We start from the raw sequence: 9,341 nt of genomic DNA on the forward strand, positions 1-9,341 counted from the left end.
GATCCATAATCTTGATGAGGCTGTTGATCCAAATTCTGTAATATTCATTGAGCCAACTTAGTGATAATCAAATAAAGACACATGACTCAATAAATTGAAATTTCAGACTCATCAATCCTTCAGGCCCAATCCCATAAACCATGATATTCAATTGGGTTTCATACCAGAGTAAGTTTAAGTTAATGTTTGTGTTCAAATACTAACTTAAACCGCAATATTTTTGGCCAAGAAACCTTTTCCAAGAGTGGCGTTTAAGTTGCAGTTTAAGCTTAAACTGCAGCTTAAACGCCAGACACTTCCAGTGATGCCTTTTGTGGGAGCACGTTTAAGCTTCAGTTTAAGGTTAAACTGAAGCTTAAACGTGGAAATGGAAGAAGGCAGCCCTGGAGGGTAACTTAGTCGAACACGTTTAAGCTTCAGTTTAAGGTTAAACTGAAGCTTAAACGTGGAGATAGGAAAGGCAGCCCTGGAGGTCGAACACGTTTAAGCTCCAGTTTAAGGTTAAACTGGAGCTTAAACGTGGAAATAGAGAAAGCCATCCTGGAGGTCGAACACGTTTAAGCTCCAGTTTAAGGTTAAACTGGAGCTTAAACGTGGAAGCTGAGAAAGGTAGCCCTGGAGGTGTCGAACACGTTTAAGCTCCAGTTTAAGGTTAAACTGGAGCTTAAACGTGGAAATGGAGAAAGCAACCCTGGAGGAGAAAACTTGGTCGAACACGTTTAAGCTCCAGTTTAAGGTTGAACTGGAGCTTAAACGTGGAATTGGCTCCCTGGTGCATTTCCCATTTCTGGCGTTTAACCTCCAGTTTAAGGTTAAACTGGAGGTTAAACGTGGAAATGCTTCCTGAGTGGAATTCTCATTCTGGCGTTTAACCTCCAGTTTAAGGTTAAACTGGAGGTTAACGTGGAAATGCTTCTTTGGTGAGACTTTCATTCTGGCGTTTAACCTCCAGTTTAAGGTTAAACTGGAGGTTAAACTTCAGTTTCAGCATTTCTTAGCCTTCATGATTCTGGCGTTTAAGCTCCAGTTTAAGCTTAAACTGGAACTTAAACTCCACATGTGATATTCAAGCTTCCTTTATTGATTTTGTTGCTTCCTTGCTAGCCTCTTCTTTCCTGAAATCATCCAAACAATTGCATCAAAGTCTTGCAAAATTTCATGAGAATTCTTCCATTCATAGCATTCAAGTAATATAACTAAAACTCATGGAATTTGCATCAAAATCATACTGTTTGGATGGTTCATTGTTTTGTTATTCATTTAACCATTCTTGGTTACTTTAAGCTCAAGAAAATGCATAAACAACTAAAACTAACAGAAAAATGCTAGTGAAACTAGCTAAGATGCCTTGGCATCACAACACCAAACTTAATACTTGCTTGTCCCTAAGCAAGTCCTGAGTTATTTGAGAAGAAAGTATGAAACAGAAAGCAATTACATTGGCTATATTAGCAAGCATTTGAAGTTCATCAGAAGGGTTTTATGCAGAAAGTTGCAGCATCACTTTTTCATTCTTATCAGGTAAGATTATCACTTTTTCATTGCATCCATCAAACACTGCTATGGCCTCTTGTTATTCTTATGTCCTTGGCACTTTTCTCTTCTTTGTTTTTCTTTTCTTTTTCTTAGAGCTCCTTTGCTCCTTGTTTGCTTAGTGTCATGTGTTGCACAAGCCTTTGGCATTTTCTTTTTCTTATCAGTGCACTACACATATCCACTTTAGGCATTTTAGTTCACATTTCTTCTTGAGACATTGGTGCCCAGCACCTCTTTGTGTGACTAAATGTTTTGTATTTAGGTTGCTCTTGATAATGGACTTTTGGTTGATAATCCCGGGTTAGTTAACCCAAGTTACCAAGTGTTGAAACACTCCTCAGAACCTATTCATCCAAGCATATCCTTAATACATAAACACCACAGGCATTTGTCTCAAAGTTCAAACCATTGGTGCCTAGCTTATTTTCTCAATTTTTTTTTTTGCTTTTTGGTTGCCCTTTTTCAGTGGCTTTTTCTTCTTCTTTTTCTTTCTTTTTCATGGCCAAAGACATTTATTCATCAAGATCCATAGACAGTTTTCAATTTCTACACAAAAAATGATAATTCTACACTCTATTTCCAGTGATCTGACTTAAACAATCAAGCATGCATACCACCACTTAATTCTACTTGATTTGTCACTAATTGAGCCAAGTTACTTTTGTTCAAACTTTTCTTTTATTTTTGGAAACAGAACAAGCATGGCAAGCATTTGTTTAAGAAGGTGAAGTTATATCCAAACATCTAGGCATTCACTTTATTCAAAGCAATAAACAGACAAACATACTAGTAACTTCACATTCCAGAAAGATTCAACAATTACAGTTTAAACCAGAACAAGCATGCTTTTGTTTGCCCTTTTTAAAGAATTGTCAAGGAACAACACCACCTTGTGAAATTTCTTGTTTTCTCTTTGTTGCCAGGAAACAATTTGATTTCTCCTTCTTCTCCTAATTGTTGCTTCATGCTTTAAGATCCTTGTTTCCTTTCCTGCAAAGAGTGATGAAGTTGCTTGCTTCTCAAGCACTTGAGTGGTTAGCTCAACTATGTGTGGGTAAGTCTCTGAGTCTTAAGTTGGTGTGTGAACACCAAACTTAGTCTCCCACTTACTTCTCTGTTCTTTGAATCCTTGAATTCTCTTTGGAATGAAGTTGCTGCTAAGGGTTTTAAGCATTTTTGTGACTGCTTAGAATGGTTGTTCCTTTATATAATTCAAAGGTTGTTGTGTACAGTTGATCTTTATGGTGGAACACCAAACTTAGAGTCACACATTCCCCTTTGAATTATTGATCCACGAATTCATTGTTTGGTGTGAAACACCAAACTTAATTCTTTGCAATGCACAGAAACTACTTCACCCTTTTTATTGAAACAAATAAAAGAAACAGCAAAAGGGTATTACCTCAGGTTGGGTTGCCTCCCAACAAGCGCTTCTTTAACGTCATTAGCTTGACGGTCAACTTCCTCAGTTGAGGTGATATTTAACCTTGTCCTTCTCCTCCACATCTCCCAAGTAATGTTTGAGTCTTTAACCGTTCACAATGAAGGTTCGTTGTGACTTTTCTTCCATGATTTCTACTTGTCCATATTGGGAGACCTTGGTGACAAGGAATGGTCCAGACCACCTTGATTTTAGCTTCCCTGGAAATAGCTTCAGCCTAGAATTGTAAAGAAATACTTTTTGTCCTTCTTCAAATTTCCTTGGGGCTATGTTGCTGTCATGCTTCTTCTTTGCTCTTTCTTTATAAATTTTGGCATTCTCATAAGCTTCAGCTCTGAATTCTTCCAACTCTTGGATTTGCAACATCCTTCTTTCTCCAGCAGCTTTGCTGTCCAAGTTCAAAAGTTTCAAGGCCCAGTATGCCTTGTGCTCCAACTCCAGTGGCAAATGGCAAGCTTTTCCATATACTAGTTGGAAAGGAGACATTCCAATTTGTGTTTTGAAAGCTGTCCTATATGCCCAAAGAGCATCATCTAGCTTAATCGACCAGTCCTTCCTTGAAGTTCCCACAGTCTTTTCCAGGATTCTTTTGAGTTCTCTGTTAGATATTTCGGCTTGCCCACTTGTCTGTGGATGGTATGGTGTGGCTACCTTGTGTTTGACTCCATATTTTAGAAGCAATGCCTCTAATGGTTTGTTGCAGAAGTGGCTTCCTCCATCACTGATGATTGCTCTTGGAACCCCAAAACGGCAAAAAATGTGTTTTCTGAGGAAGTTCATGACTACCTTATTATCATTGGTTGGAGTTGCTATTGCTTCAACCCATTTGGAGACATAGTCTACTGCCACAAGAATGTAATTATTTGAGTATGAGGAGGGAAAGGGTCCCATGAAATCTATCCCCCATACATCAAACAATTCAAGTTCCAAATGAATTGTTGTGGCATTTCATTTCTTCTTGGCAGGTTCCCCGCTTTCTGGCATTCATGGCAGTGCTTCACTAGTTCCTTTGCATCTTTGAAGATAGTGGGCCAATAAAAACCACACTGCAACACCTTAGCTGCTGTTCTTTCTCCTGCAAAATGTCCTCCATAAATGGAGCCATGGCAGTCCCATAAGACTTCCCTTCCTTCTTCCTCTGATATGCATCTTCTGAGTATGCCATCCGAACATTTTTTGAACAAGTATGGTTCGTCCCAGATGAAGTATTTGGCATCATTTACCAATTTCTTCCTTTGATGCTTGTTAAATTCCAACGGCAAACTCCCAGTGGCCTTGAAGTTTGCTATGTCTGCAAACCAGGGTGCCTTGTGAATTACCATGAGTTGTTCATCAGGAAAGCACTCATTTATATGTGTGCTTTGTGCGCTTCCTTCTTCACATGGTATCCTTGATAAATGGTCTGCCACCTTTTCTCTACACCCTTCTTGTCTTTGATTTCAATGTCAAATTCCTGCAACAAAAGAACCCATCTAATAAGTTTGGATTCTTGTTTAGCAAGTAAGTACTTTAAAGCTGAATGATCAGTGAAGACAATGACTTTAGATCCAATGAGATAGGATCTAAATTTGTCAAATGCAAATACTATTGCCAAGAGTTCTTTTTCAGTGGTTGTGTAATTCCTTTGGTTATCATTCAAGACTTTACTGGCATAATAAATCACATGTACCAAATTGTCTTTCCTTTGTCCTAACACTGCCCCAATAGCAAGGTCTGATGCATCACACATCAGTTCAAAAGGTAAGTTCCAATCAGGTGGGGCAATGATAGGTGCAGAGGAAAGTTTTTGCTTCAAAAGTTCATAGGCTAGCATGCAATTTTTATCAAATACAAAGGGTGTATCAGAGACAAGCAAGTTACTCAAAGGTTTGGCTATTTTAGAAAAGTCTCTAATAAACCTTCTGTAAAAACCAGCGTGTCCCAAAAAACTCCTAACTGCCTTGACATTACTTGGTGGAGGTAGTTTTTCAATGAGTTCCACCTTAGCTCTGTCCACCTCAATCCTCTATTAGAGATTTTGTGGCCAAGGACTATTCCTTCTGTGACCATGAAATGACACTTTTCCCAGTTTAATACTAGGTTAGTCTCTTGGCACCTCTTAAGCACCAAGGCAAGGTGGTGTAGGCAGCTAGGAAAAGAATCTCCAAACACAGAAAAATCATCCATGAAGACCTCAATAAATTTTTCAATCATGTCCGAAAAGATGGACAGCATGCATCTTTGGAAAGTGGCAGGTGCATTGCACAATCCAAAGGGCATGCGTCTATAAGCAAAAACTCCATATGGACAAACAAATGATGTTTTCTCTTGATCTCTAGGATCAACTACTATCTGATTATAGCCTGAGTATCCATCCAAAAAGCAATAGTAAGCATGTCCTCAAGCCTTTCAAGCATCTGATCCATGAATGGGAGTGGGAAATGATCTTTTCTGGTGGCTTCATTGAGCTTTCTGTAGTCTATGCACATCCTCCACCCAGTGACAGTTCTTGTGGGTATGAGTTCGTTCCTCTCATTTGGCACCACAGTTATGCCACCTTTCTTGGGAACTACATGGATGGGACTAACCCATGGGCTATCAGAAATGGGGTAGATTACCCCTGCCTGCCATAACTTCATGACCTCCTTTTGTACCACTTCTTTCATGACGGGATTCAATCGTCTCTGAGATTGGATGGAGGGTCTAGCATCCTCTTCTAACAAGATTTTATGCATGCATATGGATGAACTTATCCCCTTCAAATCAGCTAGGGTCCATCCAATGGCATCTTGATGAGTTTGTAGCACCTTGATCAATTCTTCTTCCTGTTCTTGACTCAGGGCAGAGCTAATGATAACAGGATGACTCTCATCACTACCCAAGTATGCATACTTGAGATTAGGGGGCAATGCTTTGAGCTCAGGTTTTGGTGCTTCCTTCTCTTCTTTCACTATCTCTGGCATGCTTGGCATGGTTGTTTCAGCAGCCTTGATGTCACTAACTTCTATGTCCTTGGTGAACTCCTCCTCTGCCACTTCCTTTGTTGTTTCCTCAAAGGTTTCTTGTACTGCAATGTCCACTACATCCACCCTCATGCATTCCCTTATTGATTCTGATGGATAGCTCATTGCCTTGAATACGTTAAACACCAATTTCTCATCATGTAGTCTAAGAGTGAGTTCACCCTTTTGTACATCTATGATAGCTCCAGCAGTAGCCAGGAAAGGTCTTCCCAGAATTATTGAAGCTTTGGCTTCTTCCTCCATATCTAACACCACAAAATCAGCAGGAAATATAAAATCTCCCACTTTCACCAACAAATCCTCAACTATCCCATGAGGGAATTTAAAAGTTCGATCTGCCAATTGGAGGGCCATTCTTGTTGGTTTGGCTTCCTCAATCTTCATTCTTCTCATCATTGTTAGAGACATCAAATTGATACTGGCCCCTAAGTCACACAAGGCCTTCTCCACCATGACTTCTCCTATGATGCAGGGGATTTGGAAACTGCCTGGATCCTTCAATTTCTGAGGCAATTTGTGCTGAATGATGGCACTGCATTCTTCAGTTAACAACACAGTTTCCTCATTTCTCCAGCTTCTCTTCTTGGTCATCAATTCCTTTAAGAATTTTGCATATAGTGGCATTTGCTCTATTGCCTCAGCAAAGGGAATGTTGATTTGAAGCTTCTTGAAAATCTCCAAGAACCTGGAGAATTGGCCATCCTTTTCACTTTTCATCAAACGTTGAGGATATGGTGCCTTAGGTGTATAAGGCTTCAGGACCTCTTTTTCTTTTTCTTTTGCTGCAGACGATGTAAAAGATTGTCCTTGTTCCTTATCTCTCACATTTTCCTTTGCTTCATCCTCTGTGGTTTCCTTTGAGATCTCCTTTAGATTTTTCCCACTTCTGAGGGTTATGCCTTACATTCTTCCTTGCAATAGCCTTGGCAGCATGAGAAACGCTTGTCCCAGGGGTTTGCTTAGACAAATACACAATTTGATTTTCTAGCTTCTGGATGGCAGCTCCTTGGTTTTGCAGGTTAGAATTTACTTCTTCCTTAAAAGCTTTCAATTCGGTTATGTCTTGACTCATGGTTGCAAGCATTCCTTCTATCCTGTTTAATTGATCTTGAAATTGTTGGTTCGGGTTAGGTTGGGTAGGTTGATTATTTTGGCCATGATATGGTGGTTGAGAGTAAGTGTTTTGTGTGGCTTGGTATGATCTTTGGTTAGATTTTTGGTATGTGGAATCATTATGTTGGTTGTGGTTGTAAGGTTTGTGGTTTTGTGGTTGGGTTTGTTGGTTTCCCCACCCAAAGTTTGGGTGGTTTTTCCATCCTGGGTTGTAAGTGTTGGAATGTGGATCATATGATTGCCTTTGTTGGTTTCCCACATAGTTGGCCTCTTCCCGATCACCTCCTTCAGTGTTTTCTTCCTCTTGATCTTGTGTGTGTATTGCCGCCACTTGTTTTGTTTCTAATTTCCTGGTGAGCTCTGCTAGTTGCTTGGCAAACACCTTGTTTTGGGCTAGAATTGTATCAACATGGTTCAGCTCCATGACTCCCTTAGTGTTGTGTCTCTCTGATGCATAGTAGTACTCATTCTCAGCCACTGTCTCAATCACTTCAATGGCTTCTTCCACAGTCTTTTTCCTGTTCAATGAACCTCCTGATGAATGGTCTACAGCCTTCCTTGATTCATAAGATAGTCCATCATAGAAAATATGCAATTGCACCCAGTCATGGAACATGTCTGGTGGGCATTTCCTTGTCAAATCCTTGAATCTCTCCCATGCCTCGTAGAGAGTTTCACCATCTTGTTGTCTAAAAGTCTGAACCTCAGATCGAAGCCTATTGACCTTTTGTGGGGGTAGAAACGTGCCAAAAACTTGCTTTCCACCTCGTCCCATGTTGTTAGGCTCCCCCTTGGGAATGATTCCAGCCACTTAGCTGCCTTGTCCCTAAGTGAAAATGGGAACAAAAGCAATTTATAGGCATCTTCCTGGACTCCATTGGACTTCACAGTGTCGCAAATTCTCAGGAATTTTGTGAGATGTTGGTTTGGGTCTTCATTAGCACTTCCACCAAATGAACAATGATTCTCCACAAGTGATATTAGCTGTGGTTTGAGCTCAAAATTGTTGGCCTGAATGGGTGGTTTCTGGATGCTGCTACCACAATTCCCAGAGGTTGGGTTTATGTATGAACTAAGAACCCTCCTCTCAGGAATGGCATTGTTTCCATCAGCTCTCTCATGGTTGTGAATTTCTCTATCCATGTTGAGATCTAAAGCTTCCTCAAAATTGTCCTCAGATTCTCCTTCAGATTCTTCTTCTCCCAGTATTCTCTTCCCTCTTGCTTCCCTTCTAAGTCTATGAAGGGTCCTCTCTGGTTCGGTATATGGAGGAGTTGATGTCTCTCCTCTCCTACCTGTCATACAAGAACACAGCACAGGCAACAAACAAGTGAAATACTCTTGGTTAATGGAAGAGTATGGTTAGAGCAGTTGAGGAATTAATTCAAACAGTTAGTGAGTCAGTGAGTTAGTTGCTTGAATTTAAAAGCATAAAGAAAGAAAGCATGTAACAGAGTGCAGAAATTAAAATTCAACAAGTAACTTGTACTGAATTAATCAAAACAAAAAAAATGTGCTCAATCTAGTTAACTTCCAATTTTGAGAATTGTCAATCGAAAACCAATCCCCGGCAACGGCGCCATAAACTTGATGCGCATAAACTTGTTATGCCACGATTTAGGAAATTGCACGATCGGCAAAATTCCTTCCGGCAAGTGCACCGGTTATCGTCAAGTAAAAACTCACAATAGAGTGAGGTCGAATCCCACAAGGATTGGTTGAGTGAGCAATTCGGATTAGAAGTGTGTTCTAGTTGAGCGGAATCAAGATTTAGATGAGAATTGCGGAATGTAAAATTGGCGGGAAACGTAAATGACAAGAAATTGAAATGGCGGAATCTTAAATTGCATGAATTAAAGAGCAGAAGCTAAATTGATGAAATTAAAAGGGAATGGGGGTGATTGCATGAATTGAGTTGCAGAATGTAAAGAGAAAGTGGAAATCAGAAATGGGAATTCATTGGGTTATAGGAGATATTGAGATCTCCGAATCAAAACATGTTTATCTCTTCCTCAACCAATGCGTTCATTGAATTTTGCTTGGCAATCTTATATGATTTGATCCCAATCCCTTGGCTCACCAATTCTCTCTAAAAACAAACAAATTCCCAATCCCTTGGTTTAAATGTTCATAAGAAGAGATGATGCTCGATCACTGATTATACCACACAGTTTCATGAACCACAATTTGGTAGGATTACATGTCACAATATCCATCCAAACCCCAATCCAATTCACTGTGAGAAAGCT

The 9,341-nt window shown here is 39.9% G+C and overlaps 1 non-coding gene across 1 annotated transcript; it reads left to right on the forward strand.

The window, feature by feature from the left end:
• The first annotated feature begins 7,706 nt into the window (after positions 1-7,706).
• LOC112774095 (small nucleolar RNA R71) lies at positions 7,707-7,810 on the forward strand. The gene has a single exon (XR_003188602.1). It is a non-coding gene; the product is annotated as a small nucleolar RNA R71 (small nucleolar RNA).
• The last annotated feature ends 1,531 nt before the right edge of the window (positions 7,811-9,341 follow it).

This window comes from Arachis hypogaea, chromosome 18, assembly GCF_003086295.3.
Source record: "Arachis hypogaea cultivar Tifrunner chromosome 18, arahy.Tifrunner.gnm2.J5K5, whole genome shotgun sequence".
Lineage (NCBI taxonomy): Eukaryota > Viridiplantae > Streptophyta > Magnoliopsida > Fabales > Fabaceae > Arachis > Arachis hypogaea.